At 35.9% G+C, this 18,693-nt stretch overlaps 1 long non-coding RNA gene across 1 annotated transcript in view; it reads left to right on the forward strand.

The window, feature by feature from the left end:
• The window catches only part of LOC104682271, a 95,206-nt gene that overhangs the window by 13,213 nt on the left and 63,300 nt on the right, over positions 1–18,693 (forward strand). Inside the window, exon 2 of the long non-coding RNA XR_750675.2 lies at positions 13,498–13,608. This is a non-coding gene — a long non-coding RNA (uncharacterized LOC104682271). The remainder of the gene's footprint in view (positions 1–13,497; positions 13,609–18,693) is intronic.

Raw genomic sequence — 18,693 nt, forward strand, 5'->3', positions numbered from 1 at the left:
AACATCTACAAAAAAATACTGAAATTTAAAATTCAATGATTGGTTTAAACGCCATATTAAATACAGCTAAAAAGTTAATTTGTGCTGGAAGCTTTAGCTGTGAAATTTACCTAGAATGACATATGAAAACTTTGAGAAAATTCGAGGTTATGAAGGAAAGAATAAGTAAAATAGATGGCTGAAAATAAGTAAATATAAAAGATGTGAGAGGAGGCCAAGTGCAGTGGCTCACGCCTGTTATCTCAGCACTTTGGGAGGTCGAGGTGGGTGGATCACTTGAGGCTAGGTGTTCAAGACCAGCCTGGGCAACATGGCAAAACCCCATATCTACTAAAAATACAAAAAAATTAGCCAGGTGTGGTGGCACGCCCCTGTAATCCCAGCTGCTTGAGAGACTGAGGCGCAAGAATTGCTTGAACCCAGGAGGCAGATGTTTCAGTGAGCTGATATTATACCACAGCACTCCAGCTGGGTGACAGAGTGACACTGTCTCAAAAAATAAAATAAATAAAATAAAATAAAATAGAGGAAATATTCAAAGACACAGCACTTTAGATTTCCACACAGATAGAATCATACCAATCCATGTGTTAGATAAGTAAAAACAAATCTACATTCAGATATGTCTAGAGAAACTGAACAAAACAAAGATACTCATCATCAATAGCAGAAGCAATAACAGAAAAACAGTTTTGGCCGGTCATGCCAGATACTCGGGAAGCTGAGATGGGAGGATACTTTCAGCCCAGGGTTTTGAGAACAGCTTGGGCAACACAGTGAGTCCCTATTTCAAAAAAAGGAAAGATAATATAAAGTAAAAAGACATAATAATTTTAAACTCGCAAGAGCAAATGACTACCAAATAATAACTTTACACCCAGATAGACCACCATTCAAAGTTAAAAACATTTTCATACAAAGGGAACAATTTTCTACTCATACCATCACTAAAATTACTAACATATGTACCTCATTAATTTAAAGGGAAAAAAACAGAAGGGGCGGGATGTATGCTGCTTTACTGAGCAAAAACCAAAGCTAAATCTAAATAAACATGGATAAAAAAGTAAAAATCATAAAAATAAAAATCAGATATTTTTAAAATTTAAAGAGTTGAAACTATATAACAATGAGATGAAAGATGGAATAGGAGTAGAGGTATTAAATTTATGGTCCTTTTGTTGCGTTCTCTGTTTTTTCACTGCTGTGTTCTCAGTACCAAGGACACAGTAGATGCTCAATAAATATCTTTTGAATAGATCACTGAACCAAAATTCCATAGTTAAAGGTGACTATAGACAAGATCTTCAACTGCATTCCTCAGACTCTGAGCGCAGCATGCGGTTTGCTCAGGGATCATCTAGGGTGTACCCATGCATGTGGTCTTTGTAGGCAACTGAATTCCTAAAAGTGTGGTGGCCCTTGAGGTTAATCACTCTGATCTGCCTTGAAGGGAACATGCTGCACCTGCAGAATCAACTGGCGACCTCCAGCTGCTGCCGGTTCTGATCACCTGTAGCTTTAACACTGGGAGCAGGTGCTCCCAGTCATGACTGAGCACAGCAAGTGGAGGTCCCACAGCATGGCAGATCTGCCCAAGGCAGAACTCCTCAAATGGGAAACTTTGCTGTGGGACATCCCCACAACCTGGCCAAGCTTTTCTGAACCTCACTATAGACCCAGGCTCTTTCTACCTGATCCTTCTTCTTTCCCTCTCCTCTCAAAGGTATTTTGAGGAGTATTAGACATGCTTTGATGTCTGAGAGCTCTCTCTGCCTTCTCTTTCCTCTTCCAACTCCCTTTTAGTCTTCACAGTGACGTCTACCGGTAAATCTCTTTTATAACCACGTTTGTCTTGATATCTGTGTGCATCTAGGAGGATCCACACTGACATATAAGGCAGAAGGGTTTCTTCTCTGGAGACAGAGGGGACCAGGATGAGGAGGATGGTCCCTTCATCTGAAGGAATAGCAGTCACGAATAAACTGGGTGCACTCAGGGTGTAGACTTCCTGGGGTGGGAAACCTGTGGCATACCTCTTGCACATGCTTTATACCTTGACATTAGCAGAGCTGAGACATCCTGATAAACAACGAAGTTTCAGGGCTATGACTTTCTTATGTATTCAGTCTGTGTTCTAACTTGGGAAGGTGGTTCAGGCCTAAGAACTTTAAAGTCAATTATCATTCTACTTTATGGCAATACGCTATATTACCTGAAAACTCTCATAGACTGACATCCTTCTCACTTTCTAAGATTATTGGAAACAGGTCAGATTTTCTGTTCTTTTCTAAACCTTGCCATCCTTTTGGTGAAATCATATTTGTGAGTCACCCATAAATCACAGTAATCATAAATTACTAAATTTCATGAACCTTACACACTGATACAGTCATTCAGTGCTGTGGTTACATTTGGACCACACAGTATCTCTGATACTTTCAATTCAAATTTCCCATTTCTGAACACAACCTCTGATACCTTCAGCTTGCATCATAACATCTTTATGTCACTGAACCTGTTTTTGTCTTTTTATTACTTCTTGCCATGCACTCTTCTATATTCATTCTACGTATCCACTCCCTACTATCCTCACTTCCCAGTATATCCAGCTTATATGCTATGATAGATCATTTTTATATTTTTAATTCTTTATTTCCTTGAAACATACTGTAAACAACCAACAGAGTAATGAAGTAACACAATGTCAGTAGACAGAGCTACAAAAATATGGGATTTTGGGGGGGATTTTTTTTCTTATTACAATGAGACCCAGCATCGTAGTAAGCATTTAGTGGATCGTAACAGTCACCAGCATAGGTCTCATCCTTTATACAAATAAATGATTATTTGTTGTTGTTCACTACTCTAAGCAATATTATTTTGTTGCATGTATATTTATATGTTGCATTTACACTTATCTTTATTGAAAGACTATTATAAAGTGGACTGTATCAAAATATAGAGTCTAGTGAATAGTCGCATGGAAAAAAGTCTTCAAGTTGTTTCTAAGTTGTAATTTGCTTAAATATTTTTAGCAGTTCTTTTAATTCTTGATTTTTCTATCTACTGTGTGATAATATGCCCGCTTTAGTTTTAAATTTTTAACTCAATCTTTAGTAAAGACTGAATTAGTTGAAATAAATCACTGAAAAGCTCAGCTTTTTTTTTTTAATCGTTCTTTCTTTCACACACTTTGTTAAAGTACCAAAAGTTGTTTTGACATTTTTATAGTTTTATTTCTCTCTGGTGCATTACTGGAGCCGCAAGGATTGAAAAACTGTGAGTAAAGATCTCTCTCGTACTATTTCTTATATGACAAAGATAAGAACATTATCCAAGATAATTCAATATTAATTCATATACATTTCTAAACTAGTTCAGAAAACATGAGAAAACCATAGAAAATGTGTGGTTACTAAAGCTGCTCATCTTAACTTCTTTAAGGTTATTTCATCACATGTAGATGCACATCATTGCTGCAGTTATTAATAAAAATCAGTTTCCTAAAGTCAAGATAACCTAACAATGGAATGATTTTAGGTACATAAATTATCCGGAATTTATGAACTATGGAAACCAGACCTTTCTGCTCTGCCTTTTCTGGCTAATTCACAACAAATAGAGTATCTATTGCTCTGGCTCGTTATGTCCCCAGCCTAGTCTTAAGTAGCTAGCCTGGGAATTAGAAGACTATTTATTTTATATCAATGTCAGAAAATTCTATTTTTTTGGTCTACAAATTATAAAGTTAGTCTAATAACTTTTATAAAGATTATTTGGTAGCACTAATATATACATGAAAACTTTTTTATTTTATTCACGAAGAGTGTATACATGGCAGAAAGAACTAGTAACAGTTTAGAAATAAGAAGAAAATAACAATTTTAATATTTGCTTTGGTAACTTAGTGATTTTTTTTTTTCAAATCTTCCTTTAGGAGAGGAATTATATCCTTATTAAATAAAATAAAGCTGGGGCTCATAGTCAAAGGCAAAACTCCTTACATAAAGAAGGTTACATACACATACAAAAGAAACACTTAAAAGATCAAGTCTTATTCCAAGTTGGTTAGCCAAGAAACATGTGGAACCCAGACTCTAATTTATAAATTAATTCATAGTCTCCTTTGATTCTCATGCCCCAAATCACCCATTTTTAAAGAAGAAAAAGTATTCATTCTGTTGCATTTTCTTCACTATTTGATAGATAACTAAAATAATGTATTAAAAATAGATATTAAGTAAAACCTGTCACTGAAATGTAGTTATTACATATGCAAAAAAAAAAAAAAAAGAAAAATAAAGGAATTCTGTTATCCCAAATAACTGTCTGAGTGGCGTGATGGACTGTGAATAATTTGAGGCCCAAAGAACACACGCACATTCTTTTTCCACTTCTACAACATTTTTATTTTCAAATGCACAGAGTGAATCCCTGCTCAGAGAATCACCAGTGCAGAGTACACAAAACCCAGATGTACTTACCACATAAACCTACTCCTGACTCTGGACGTGTTATTGTAGTCGCAAAATAAATAAACTCAAAGTCTCTCTATTGCAAAAACCTGACAGAGTCATGTCTGAAGAGCCTAAAAAATGATCACTAGACTTAAGAAAAGTGGTAGATCATATGGTGTTTGGCTAATATAAGTAACAATGTGAGTGTGTGTGTCTGTGTGTGTGTATGTGTGCGCGAGCACGCATGTGTGAGAAATCCTCAGAAGCAGCAATTATAAAAGCAAAAGTTTTAAAATGCAGTTATGGGCACATGCATTTCTAGAGTAATTATGTCTTCTATATATATGAAAATCTAAACTTATGTGAGCAGGTTAACAATACGTTTAGTAAATTTTCAAAAATTTTCTAGAGAAAAATATGTGAGAAAATTCTTGTACTTTCTAGTTTGTAAGTTTAGCATGGTATATTTAAACTTTTGCTTCACCATTTTGTCACCTAAAAAATGAGACAATTATGAGTTAATTTTATCTAGTACAAATTAGTTTATAAATATGAGTGGGAGCGTATACATAAACATATGTATAAATAGCCACATCATGCTTGATATGAATTACCTTTTCCCTGTTTCATAAAAATTATTCTCTCATACTATATAAAATCCAGCTGGAAAGTCAGTCTGAGATTTCAGTGACCAGGTAATCTCAACAGAGTATCACCCAGAGACAGTGAGTAACTTTGCGCCAAAAATAGCTCTTGATCTCCTGCTTCTGTGTCCATCAACCTTGTCCCCGGCTATTATTAACCCATTTATGCCCGAGGTTGCCATTTTTTGAACTTTTACATGAGTGAAAAAATCAGACCTTGGTGATAACCTTGAGCAGCAGGATATAAAAAATTCCCACATGCTCAGCGCTCCAATAATGGAACACTAGGCATAAGTGGGTCAATTCTTCCTAAACTTTACCTTATCACTTATTTTCTTTTCGCTAAATGTGAACCTAAGTTAGTAAATGGGTAAGTTGCCGTGTTTAGTGGTAGATACAGACTTTGGATTGTTAACTAGATGTATGGGGAGCTGGTTTTAATCAAGGAAGGGGACACATTTCATAAATATGACTGATATTAATTTAAGCTAAAGGTTAGTAAATAATACTAGTAGGTGCTATGTAAATATTTGCTATATGCTATGTGCTGTCATAAGTGTTCTGCCTGTATCAACTAATTTAATACCTCAACTATGAGGTAGATAATATTACCGCCATCTGAAGATGAGGAAATAGTACAGAGAGAGCAAGTAAGTTGAGTAAGAACCCCCAGCAAACAGTGAATCTTGAAATTAAACACAAGCAGACCAACTCTAGAATCCATGCTCTTAACTATACTATACTGTCTCTCAAAATGAAACATCCATGGAGGTTTTCAGCATAAAAGCTTTCAGAGAAAGTTCTTGGTGGATTTATGGCTCAAAAATATTATAGTAAATTAAATTTTTGACACCCCTAGCCATCCAGTCTCTGATTCCTAGGCACCACCTCGGTCTTCTTGACATTCTGAATGCCTCTGGACCTAAATAGGGACCAATTCAGATAGAAACAGACTGTACCCTCCCTTACCCAAGAAACACCTGTAGCCCTAAGTGAATCCACATGTTTCCTATGATTATGGAATTCAATTCCAGGTTTTCTCTCCTATTTATTTTTCTATAATCCATCTCAATTTTAAAAGGTAAAATGGGACTGGAATAGAGGCAAATACTCAAATGCACAACTAGCTTGTTATCACTGTATTTAAAGACTTAAAACTTTGCAAATTATCATTAGCATTTCCTTTTAAAGTTCTAGAGGAAAACAATACAAACTTTGGGGGAAATACATGAAATTTATATTGAGCAAAGTTCTCTATTCCTATGATTTGCCCAGCTATTTTATTTAAAAATATTTTGGGATAATTATAATATTTTGACATTTACAGGTTTATTATGCGTAGTAGCTTAAAAGTAGTGTTTTCCATAATTAATCAATTAGTTTTGGTTTTATTTGGAAAGCCATTTTGCCTAGTTCTATGTTTTATATTTTTCTGTATCACAAATAAAGTCACACTATCTCTTCCTATATATTATCTGAATTAATACCATATTGACATGTCATGACAAACATGAGACATCGTGAAGCACTGTTTCTACAAAAAAGAAAAAAAAAAAATTTAAATTAGCTGGGCATGGTGAGTGCACCTTGTGGTCCCACCTACATGGGTGGCTGAGATGGAAGGATTGCTGGAACCCAGGAAGGAGAGGCTGCACAGTGAGCCATGTTCATGCCACTGCACTCCATCCTGAGTGACAGAGTGAGATGCTGTCTTGAAACAAACAAAATAGACCTAACCCAGCCTTTAAGATCTTTACTATATAATGGAGAAAGAGGATAAAGTGAGTATTTTGGAGTTTGAACAGCAAGTAGAAATCAGCCATAATTCACCTATTAGGTTTGCTGTGGAGAAAGGGCAAAAGCTCATAACTAATTACCAGATGATGTGGAAGGAAAAATTCTGGTTCAGGTTGCTTATTTCAGACATCTGGGAGGAACCATCCCCACCTTAGAGCTTTTCCTGAGATTTAATATGGCCCCTGTGGCAAGTGCATTACAATTCGCCTTCTCCCTCCACACCTTGCTTCCTAATTCCTCACAGGAATTGTTCCCCAGATCACTTTCCAAAAAAACATCCTGCATGCATTTCTCAGTCTGTTTCCCAGGGAATCTGAACTATGACAGAGGTATTCCTATATAAAATAATAAACACATAATGAAATAAAATATTTAGTTTTTCTGTTTGTTTCTTCACATGCATTCCATGAAGTATTTGAAGCAGTTAGGAAATGTTGGATAAACAACTATGTCAACGACATAGATTTTAAGATTTGGAAACTGTTAGAGAGACTCAGATCAGAATTCTTTAGTCACTGTCCCCTCTCCACCCCAATCTGTGCGTGCACACACATACACACCACCCTCTGTATGGCAGCCAGAAATCAACCCAGTTAAAAAATCTAAAAGACAAAATTAGGTCAAAGATATAATTTTCTTTCTGACTTGCTCTTCAACTTTCATTGCAACTATTAGCGTTGAACAGTTGATTATTTAAGAGGAAATTGAGCTGCAACAAATATTTAAATGTGTGGAAATCATTATCCAAATGCATTCCAAATCCATTTCATAAAATGACAAGCTTAAAATTATAGCTGTACATGAACTCAAACTTAGTGTATGAGAATGCTATGAATTATTATGTGATACGATTATATTGTTGTTACTAACATTGATATTGTCATTCTCTGTTTCACTTCTTTTTTTTTTTTTTTTTTTATTATACTCTAAGTTCTAGGGTACATGTGCATAACGTGCAGGTTTGTTGCATATGTATACTTATGCCATGCTGGTGTGCTGCACCCATCAACTCGCCAGCACCCATCAATTCATCATTTATATCATGTATAACTCCCCAATGCAATCCCTCCCTCCTCCCCCCTCCCCCCTCCCCATGATAGACCCCAGTGTGTGACATTCCCCTTCCCGAGTCCAAGTGATCTCATTGTTCAGTTCCCACCTATGAGTGAGAACATGCGGTGTTTGGTTTTCTCTTCTTGTGATAGTTTGCTAAGAATGATGGTTTCCAGCTGCATCCATGTCCCTACAAAGGACGCAAACTCATCCTTTTTTATGGCTGCATAGTATTCCATGGTGTATATGTGCCACATTTTCTTAATCCAGTCTGTCACAGATGGACATTTGGGTTGATTCCAAGTCTTTGCTATTGTGAATAGTGCCGCAATAAACATACGTGTACAACCAAGTTCATTTACATGGCTAAAGCTTGCCGGTAGGTGGGCAAGATTCTTTTGCTAATATTAATTGTGACTGTCAATTTCAAAAAGTGTGATTATTCTTTAAAAATCTGCAGGTCCAAATCCCTGGATTTTTAAGCAAATTTAAAAAAAAAAATTATTTTATCTTATTTTAAGTTCCAGGATACATGTGCAGGATGTACAGGTTTGTTACATAGGTAAACATGTGTCATGGTGGTTTGCTGCACTTAACCCATCCCCTACATATTAAGCTCCACATGTGTTAGCTATTTATTCTAATGCTCTCCCTCCCACAAGAATCCCCCTCCCGACAGGCCCCAGCATATGCTGTTACCCTCTCCATGTCCATGTGTTCTCATTGTTCAACTCCCATTTATAAGTAAGAACATGTACTGTTTGGTTTTCTGTTCCTGTGTTAGTTTGCTGAGGATAATGGCTTCCAGTTCCATCCACATCCCTGCAAAGGACATGATCTCATTTTTTATGGCTGCGTAGTATTCCATGGTGTACATGTACCACATTTTCTTTATGCAGTCCATCATCGATGGGCATTTGGGTTGATTCCATGTCTTTCCTATTGTGAATAATCTTGCAATGAACATACGTGTGAATGTATCTTTATAACCGAATGATTTCTGTTCCTTTGGGTAAATACCCAAAAATGGGATTGCTGGATTAAATGGTATTTCTGGTTCTAGGTCTCTGAGGAATTGCCACATTGTCTTCCACAATGGTTGAACTAATTTACATTCCCACCAAGGGTGTAAAAGCATTCCTATTTCTCAACAGCCTCATCAGCATCCATTGTTTCTTGACTTTTTAATAATCATCATTTCTGACTAGTATGAGATGGTATCTCATTGTGGTTTTGATTTGCATTTCTCCAATGATCAGTGATATTGAGCTCTTTTTCATATTTGTTGGTCACATGTATGTCTTCTTTGAGAAGTGTCTGTTCATATCATTCACCCACTTTTTAATGGGGCTGCTTTTTTTTTTTTTTTTTTTTTTTTTTGTACATTTGCTTAAGTTCCTTGTAGATTCTGGATATTAGACCTTTGTCAGATGGATAGATTGCAAAAATTTTCTCCCATTCTATATGTTGCCTGTTCACTCTGATGACAGTTTCTTTTGCTGTGCAGAAGATTTTTAGTTTAATTAGATCCCATTTGTCAATTTGGGCTTTTGTTGCAATTGCTTTTGGTGTTTTAGTTATGAAGTCTTTGCCCATGCCTATGTCCTGAATGGTATTGCCTAGGTTTTCTTCTAGGGTTATTATTTTAAGTTTTAGATTTTACATTTAAATATTTTAGGTTTTAGGTTTTACATTTAAATATTCAATCTATCTTGAGTTAATTTTTGTATAAGGTGTAAGGAAGGGGTCCAGTTTCAATTTTTTGGATATGGCTAGCCAGTTTTCCCTCCATCATTTATTAAATAGGAATCCTTTCCCCATTGCTTGTTTTTGCCATGTTTATCAAAGATCATGTGCTTGTAAATGTGTGGTCTTATTTCTGAGATCTCTATTCTGTTCCATTGGTTTGTGTGTCTGTTTTTGTACCAGTACCATGCTGTTTTGGTTACTGTAGCCTTGTGGTAAAGTGTGAAATCAGATAGTATGATGCCTCCAGCTTTGTTCTTTTTGTTTAGAATTGTCTTTGCTTTACAAGCTCTTTTTTGGTTCCATATGAATTTTAACAGAATGTTAAACATTTAACATTTAACAAGAATGTTTAATGGGAATAGCATTGAATCTACAAATTATTTTGGGCAGTATGGCCATTTTCACAATATTGATTCTTCCTATCCATGAGCATGAAGTACTTTTCCATTTGTTTGTTTTCTCTTATTTCCATGAGCAGTGGTTCGTTCTCCTTGAAGAGATCTTTCACTTCCCTTGTTACATGTATTCCTAAGTATTTTATGCTCTTTGTAGCAATTGTGAATGGAAGTTCATTCATGATTTGTCTCTCTGCTTGTCTAATGTTAGTATATAGGAATGCGTGTGATTTTTGCACATTGATTTTGTATCCTGAGACTGCTGAGGTTGTTTATCGACTTAAGAAGTTTTTGGGCTGAGATGATGGGGTTTTCTAGATATAGGATCATATCATCTACAAACAGAGACAGTTTGACTTCCTCAGTTCCTATTTGAATACACTTTATTTCTGTCTCGTCCCTGATTGTCCTGGCCAGAACGTCCAATAGTATATTGGATAGGAGTGGTGAAAGAGGGCACCCTTGTCTTGTGCCAATTTTCAAGGGGAATTAAGCAAAATTTTTCCTAGCCTCCTCTTTTTACTTTTTCATGAATTTTCATATGAAATATTCATATAAAAAGTAAGATAATGTATTTAACTACACTCCAGATAATAATAAAGGGGAAGCTTTAAGAGATGCTAAGAAGATCACCTTTACTATGGAAATCTAAATCTACTGTTGAAAATTTCTCACCATGCAATCAGTTGGATTGTTGCCAAGTTGGGCCAGTTGAATAATTAAGAGAACTTTAAACGGTGTCTCATACTTTGGTGATTTAATAGTAAAAATAAGATCAAATATACTATACTGTAAATGATTGCTCAAAATTTAGCAATTTGGTTGCTTGGGAGTAAAAAACAAAAACAAGGAAAATAATAACAATAGTTACAATAATAATAAGCAAAACCCTGATCTTAATTGAATTTTACTAGACCAGCACTAAGTGACAAAATATCAACATCTTTACTGATATTGTATATATTTGCCCATAAACATTGACTAAGTATCTGCTATCTGCCAGATATTTTAATAGGCAATGAGAGACAAAAAGTCTAATAAGACAATTTCTAGCTTCTGATAAATGATACCATAGAAATTTACAGAAATTTATGTCACCACATAACGATGTCAGTGGGGGCAAGTGCACGGGGTTCACAGATGAGAGACTAACACAGCTTAGGAGAGTTGAAAAGCAGATTTGAGTAGGATGAGTAAGACTTTGTCAGATGAACTGAGAGGGTAGGAATTTCAGCCTACAAAGAAGTGTTCAAAAAGGCAGATTTTTGAAAGTGTGTCAGAGAATATAGGGCAAGGAAGAAGCATGGATAGATATTTTGGAGTAAATTTATGAAAGACTTGATGTGCCTTGCTAAGAGACTTAGAGTTTATGTTGCAGACAACAAGGTGACTCATAAAACTTAAATGAGCTAGGGATATTTAGTGACTACTGAGTCTAGGTGAGAAAGCCAAAAGATGAAAAATAAACAAAATTTTATAGGGTCTGCACAGTAAGGAGAAAGAAAGAAATTTTAAAAAGGAAGGAAGGAGGAAAAAAGAGAAAGAAGGAAACAAGGATGATCCTAGGACTATACAGTCATTACATAAAATTGTGGAATAAAGAAATATACTTCTGTATATAATATAAATCTATCATGTGTATCATGTGTAAAATAAAATATAGATCACATATATTAATAAATGCCTGACATGCACATAGTTCTTTTTTTTTTGGTTGTTTTTTGTGTTTCTTTTTTTGTCCCCATTCCACTGGGATATATAGCTCTTTACAGTTTACAATACATGTTTATGTTTATAACTTTATTTAATTATTAGAGCCATCACAAAGAAAGGCAGTATCTCCATGTAGGTCTAAAAGTTAGACAACTCATGTGGAGCAACTAAAAACTACAAGCACTGGATTCTAAACCCAGCTCTTAGCCCCCAATGCCAGTGTCCTTGCAATTAAAGCAGCAATTTATACACAGAGTGAATGTATTCGAGCAAATTGGACATGTGCATAAATTCAGATTTAGTTTATACATTCAAATATCAAGCAACCTGAGCACAAAGCTTAAGTAAAAGAAGGAGCAAAACCAGACATGAGTACTTCAGTAAACAGAGCAAACAATTCAGAGGTCTGCATGTTGTTTGTTAGGACTCACCTTCTTTGTGGGAATAAAATTGATTCTTCTCTCTTTTTACTTCTCCCTAATTCCAACTTCTCTACACCACGCTTCTTCAGTCCAAACTGATGAAACTTTAGTCCACCAGCACTGCCTCAAAAACAGGACATGCTAAAACACACACACACACACACACACACACACACACACACACACACGAGAAAGATAGCTGAAAGAGTCTCATAGGTTAACTTGACCACCATTTCTTTGATATAATTTAAAGCATGAAGTTCAGGGAGCCTAATGGCTTCACAAATGTGGTACCCTAATTGGCGGGAGTGTTGAGTGTGAACCCCAGGCTCACTAACCTTCCATCCGTGGAGGTTTCCACAGCCTCCAGCCAAGAATCATAGGATATATTCTGCCAAGAAGAAAACTGAAAGAAGGAGAGACTCCCAGCAATGCCCATCTGTGACTCGAAAGGGGGAGGAAGCCGGCCTACTGCAATGTTTCCCAGACTTTTAGATTTCATGGAGCAACAACATTTCAAATAAATATATAAGTTCCATCATTGGGCTGCCAATATTTTAATTTTGCCAAGATAAGACATTTTAAAACAAACAAAGGCAATAGAAATATAAATAACTTTCACCACAATTTCACCTAAAAACAGACATTGCCATATCAAAGTTTAGGACACTCTTACTATGGAATGAAGTCTGCTCTATGGAAAATTCACCTTATTGTGGCCTTTTTTTCTATTTAGCTGAGGATTAATGTATGCTTTATCCTGCACCAGCACTGGGCTGATGGCCAAGATTTAGGAACTACCGTAATATGGGAATAAGCCCTAAACTAAGTATTAGAGGACCAGGCTTTAGTCACTCAGTATCACTCAAAGACTGTGCAACATGGGCCCCAGCTCTGAATATCAGACTAGCTCATTTAGATTTCCAACCAGCTCTAGAATTCTAGCATTCTAGGAAGAGTTAAATATCTAAATCAGACCAACCCTACAGATGCCACCTGAGAACCCAGGGATTTCAGAAAGCTCCTGTTTCCCAGGTCTTGTCCTCTCAAGCCTCAGGGGAAAATTTGGGCAGGTGGGAAATAATAGCTGCTCAACCTAGCATGAAACACTTCACGTAAGTCCACTAGTAGCTTTAAAATCACAGCACAGGAGACAAAAATCAGGCTGATCAGAACTGTTGATATTTAAATTCTCAATTGCCCTGTGCCTTTTTTTCCTGTGGTAACTATGATTTCTGACATCATATTGCTCCTATCTTTGTAGGAAAAAACAGCAACAGAAGAAGGAAAGAGGAAAGAATGGGGAGCAGACACTAAGGTGTAGTAAAAGGAGGGAAATGAAGGCTAAATCTAATGATGTGAATCCTCTTTGAAAGTAAGCCGCGTCAGACACTGCTCTTTACAAAGAGTCTCCAATCTCAGTCTCTGCTGGTACATTCAACCCCTTGTGTGTCCATAACTAAAAAATATAAGTAGGGGGATGGAACAGAACTTTGCAATTCATCAACAGAGGAATCCTATTTCATCCTTCTTGTCCAGGGGCCTGCAGAGGGAGGACTGAAAACCTGCACATTCAGTTAAATCTTAATGAGGCCTTTAAAAGTTACTTTGGATCAAATACAGAGTGAAAGTGCAGAGATGAAACCACAGGAAACCTAGAAACAACAAGGTGGAAGCAGATTTAACTAAGAATTTCCTTCCCTCAGTCTCTTTTAGTCACATCCATAATATAATTACAGCCTAGCATTTGCATTTAATTATATAGTGTTGAGAAACACTCTGAATTTTATAGCAAAGCTGAACCAAAAAGCTTTATTGCCAATAGGTTTTGTAGTTCCAATGCGGGGAAGGAATTGCAGAACAGGCAAATACAAATCTTGGCTAAATAGAACAGAATGAAGATGTTTATGGTCATGCCAAGCATAGACATATTTGCACAAAGTATGGTACAAATAAACAAATGTTACAAATTTGCTTAGGCAAATAGAAAACTCTCAGTAAATGTTAGGTGTTATCATCATCATATTTGCAAAAAATGATTCAAGAATTTTTTTTTTTTAACTTCCATGCCAATAAAATAAAATCTACAGAAGAGTTACTGTAAGGCCTTCGAGCTACCTTTTTAAGGAAAACCCACAGCATTGAGTTGAGCCATATACACCTTCTTTGGTGTTATTCCACTTCCTTTTCTTCCATCCTAAACTCCAGAGGTGTTAAAAAGAGGGTAAGGTCTTTCCTTGGGGTGGATTTTGTGGTACCAACCACAGGAATTTCGCATGACTTTAGTGCCTAAGTAATTGCTATCATGAAAATTCCTGATTTTTCAAAAATAAATGATGCATAAAAGGCACATAAAAGTTCAGTTAATAAGTCCCAACGCGTTCAAGAACATATCATAGCTCAGCCAATGGAACTAGTTTTTTATTCAGTGGAGACCTCTTAAATGCATTGCCTCAGTGCACAGTAAATCTATTCTTTTAGCAGGTTTATTCCTTTATCTGGTAGTCAATTAAATGGCCTTTCATGAAATGTAGCAATGACATACATTTGTGGAGGGAGGTATATTCTTATAACTTGTCTGATTATCTTCAGGCTTTAGCATGTATTATTTATGAGTGTTATTTCTTGAGCAGGTTTATGTTTTCATCAAGCAATCATGAACACATTTTAAGTATAAATATGAGTCGATAGCAACTGGAAACCACCATGGTTTTAACCAGGTTCATTCTTGCACAAATATCTCATTCAATTTTGAAGAAATTGTATTTTGAGAATAAAATTTATTTTGTCATTTTCCCTCCTCACTTTTCAAATTGTAATACCTCTACTACAAAGAAAAGCAATCATCACTGTTGCATGCATTCAACTAAATATTTCTAGCTATAGAAATGCCATCAGCTTATTTCATACATCTAAGATGAACTGAGAGAAAGCTTTTAAAATGCAACAGCATCTATGGTAATTCTTCAACCGAAGAGGAACTTTGCAGAATAAATGTCAGAAAAATGTATCGACACACTTTTGTGGGTGATAGAATATAATCAGATTTTTAATGTTTGGTTGTTAGATTTTGGTTGTTGCTTGTTTTTGTTAAAATTTTAATCTGACCAATGAATCACTTTTTCTGAAATGGTTAAAAACTGAAAGTTATTATTATTCTATTTTTAAAGATGGAATCTTTAACTAGATATTTAAAAATTTATTTCATTCATGAAATGATTGAAATATAAGATGAATCAAGAATTATAATTTTGTCTCTAATCTTATTATTAAACCAGCATTTTAGGCAACCATCCTGTGTTTAATTAAATATTTTTTGAATCATCATTATTTTGGAAATAATTAAAGTAGCAACATGGTTGGCTGGCATTATTTCCTATACTACTATAATCTTTAAGTGTAGGAATTAGCTGGTCTTGAATTAAGGAATATTATGATCCAGTAATGGTATGACATTCTTTTTTATGACTATAGTTCGGGTTATAATGTGACAAGGAAAAGAATGTAATGTTTCCAAAATGACAGTTTCTTAGATTTGTGTTGCCTGAGGTAGTTCAGCTGAACAATAAACTATAATTTGATTGATGGAAAATTGAAGTGGTCCATCTAATCTGCCAGTCTAGCCTACCTCGGCTTGGTTTTGCATGTATGATGATGTATCACACTTTTAGAGATAATGTTGTTTGTATTAGACAGGAGATTTTTTTTCTCCCACATAAAAAAGAAGGACTTTATTTCACAAAAATGATCAAAATATTATGCCATAGATTAACATGGAATCCAATTTGTTGGAGTATAATTTAAATGTAGAAGACTAAATGATATAAATAAAGCCTCAGAATACAGTTATTGGTTGGAGATAAATTAGCCATGTACTGATGGTAGAATTATTAAGTCTGGGGAAAGGTGACATCTGCACGTAGAAAAGCAATCAGACTATAGCTAGTCCACCTTTTTTAAAAAATAAATGCTGCCTTAATCAAGAGAAATCTTATAGGCATGAATTATATTAAGACTCCTAAGCTCTAGAGTAAAAAACGTATTCTTTTGTATTATACTTTAAGTTCCGGTTTACATGTGCAGAACGTGCAGTTTTGTTACATAGGTACCACATGCCATGGTGGTTTGCTGCACCCATCAACCCGTCATCTACATTAGATATTTCTCCTAATGTTATCTCTCCCCTGACCCCCCACCCTGCAACAGGCGCCAGTGTGTGATGTTCCCCTCTCTGTCTCCATGTGTTATCATTGTTCAACTCCCACTTATGAGTGAGAACATGTAGTGTTTGGTTTTCTGATCTTGTGATAGTTTGTTGAGAATGATGGTTTCCAGCTTCATCCATGTCCCTGCAAAGGACATGAACTCATCCTTTGTTATGGCTGTATAGTATTTCATGGTGTATATGTGCCACATTTTCTTAATCCAGTCTGCCATTGATGGACATTTGGGTTGATTCCAAGTCTTTGCTATTGTGAATAGTGCCACAATAAACATACATGTGCATGTGTCTTTATGTTAGAATGATTTATAATCTTTTGGGTATATACCCAGTAATGGGATTGCTGGGTCAAATGGTATTTCCAGTTCTAGATCCTTGAGGAATCACCACACGGTCTTCCACAATGGTTGAACTAAGTTACACTCCTACCAACAGTGTAAAAGCATTCCTAATTTTCCACAACCCCTCCAGCATCTGTTGTTTCCTGACTTTTTAATGATCGCCATTCTAACTGGAGTGAGATGGTATTTCATTGTGGTTTTGATTTGCTTTTCTCTAATGACAAGTGATGATAAGCATTTTTTCATATGTCTGTTGGCTGCATAAATGTCTTCTTTTGAGAAGTGTCTGTTCTTATCCTTTGCCCATTTTTTGATGAGGTTGTTTGCTTTTTTCTTGGAAATTTGTTTAAGTTCTTTGTAGATTCTGGATAGTAGCCCTTTGTCAGATGATTGATTGCAAAAATTTTCACTCATTCTGTAGGTGCTGTTCACTCTGGTGATAGTTTCTTTTGCTGTGCAGAAGCTCTTTAGTTTAATTAGACCCCATTTGTCAATTTTGGCTTTTGTTGCCATTGCTTTTGGTGTTTTAGACATGAAGTCTTTGCCCATGCCTATGTCCTGAATGGTATTGCAGAGGTTTTCTTCTAGGATTTTTATGGTGCTAGCCCTTATATTTAAGTCTTTGACCCATCCTGAGTTGATTTTTGTATAAGGTATAAGGAAGCGGTCCACTTTCAATTTTCTGCATATGGACAGCCAGTTTTCCCAACACCATTTATTAAGTAGGGAATCTTTTCTCCATTGCTTGTGTGTGTCAGATTTCTCAAAGATCAGAGAGTGGTAGATGTGTGGTGTTATGTCTGAGGCCTCTGTTCTGTTCCATTGGTCTATGTATCTATTTTGGTACCAGTACCATGCTCTTTTGATTACTGTGGCCTTGTAGTAAAGTTTGAAGTCAGGTAGCATGATGCCTCCAGCTTTGTTCTTCTTACCCAGCATTATCTTGGCAATGCAGGCTCTTTTTTGGTTCCATACGAAGTTTAAAGTAGTTTTTTCCAATTCTGTGAAGAAAGCCAGTGGTAGCTTGATGGGGATAGCGTCGAATCTATAAATTATTTGGGGCATTATGGCCATTTTCATGATATTGATTCTTCCTATCCATGAGCATGGAATGTTTTTCCATTTGTTAGTGTCCTCTCTTATTTCCTTGAGCAGTGTTTGTAGTTCTCCTTGAAGAGGCCCTTCACATCGCTTGTAAGTTGTATTTCTAGGTATTTTATTCTCTTAGTAGCAATTGTGAATGGGAGATCACTCATGATTTGGCTCTCTGTTTGTCTGCTATTGGTATATAACAATGCTTGTGATTTTTGCACATTGATTTTGTATCCTGAGACTTTGCTGAAGTTGCTTATCAACTTAAGGAGATTTTGGGCTGCGATGATGGGGTTTTCTAAATATACAATAATGTCATCTGCAAACAGAAACAATTTGACTTCCTCTCTTCCTATTTGAATACCCTTTATTGCTTTCTCTTGCCTGATTGCCTTGGCCAAACTTCCAATACTATGTTGAATAGGAGTGGTGAGAAAGGGCATCCTTGTCTTGTGCCTGTTTTCAAAGGGAATGCTTCCAGTTTTTGCCCATTCAGTATGATATTGGCTGTGAGTCTGTCATAAATAGCTCTTATTATGTTGAGATATGTTCCTTTGATACCTTGGTTATTTAGAGATTTTACAATGAAAGGCTGTTTAATTTTGTTGAAGGCCTTTTCTGCATCTATTGAGATTATCATGTGATTTTTGTCATTGGTTCTGTTTATGTACTGGATTATGTTTATTGATTTGTGTATATTGAACCAGCTTTGCATCCCAGGGATGAAGCCGACTTGATTGTGGTGGATAAGTTTTTTGATGTGCTGCTGCATTTGGTTTGACAGTATTTTATTGAGGATTTTTGC

This window comes from Rhinopithecus roxellana, chromosome 9 (genome assembly GCF_007565055.1).
Source record: "Rhinopithecus roxellana isolate Shanxi Qingling chromosome 9, ASM756505v1, whole genome shotgun sequence".
In the NCBI taxonomy this organism is placed as follows: domain Eukaryota; kingdom Metazoa; phylum Chordata; class Mammalia; order Primates; family Cercopithecidae; genus Rhinopithecus; species Rhinopithecus roxellana.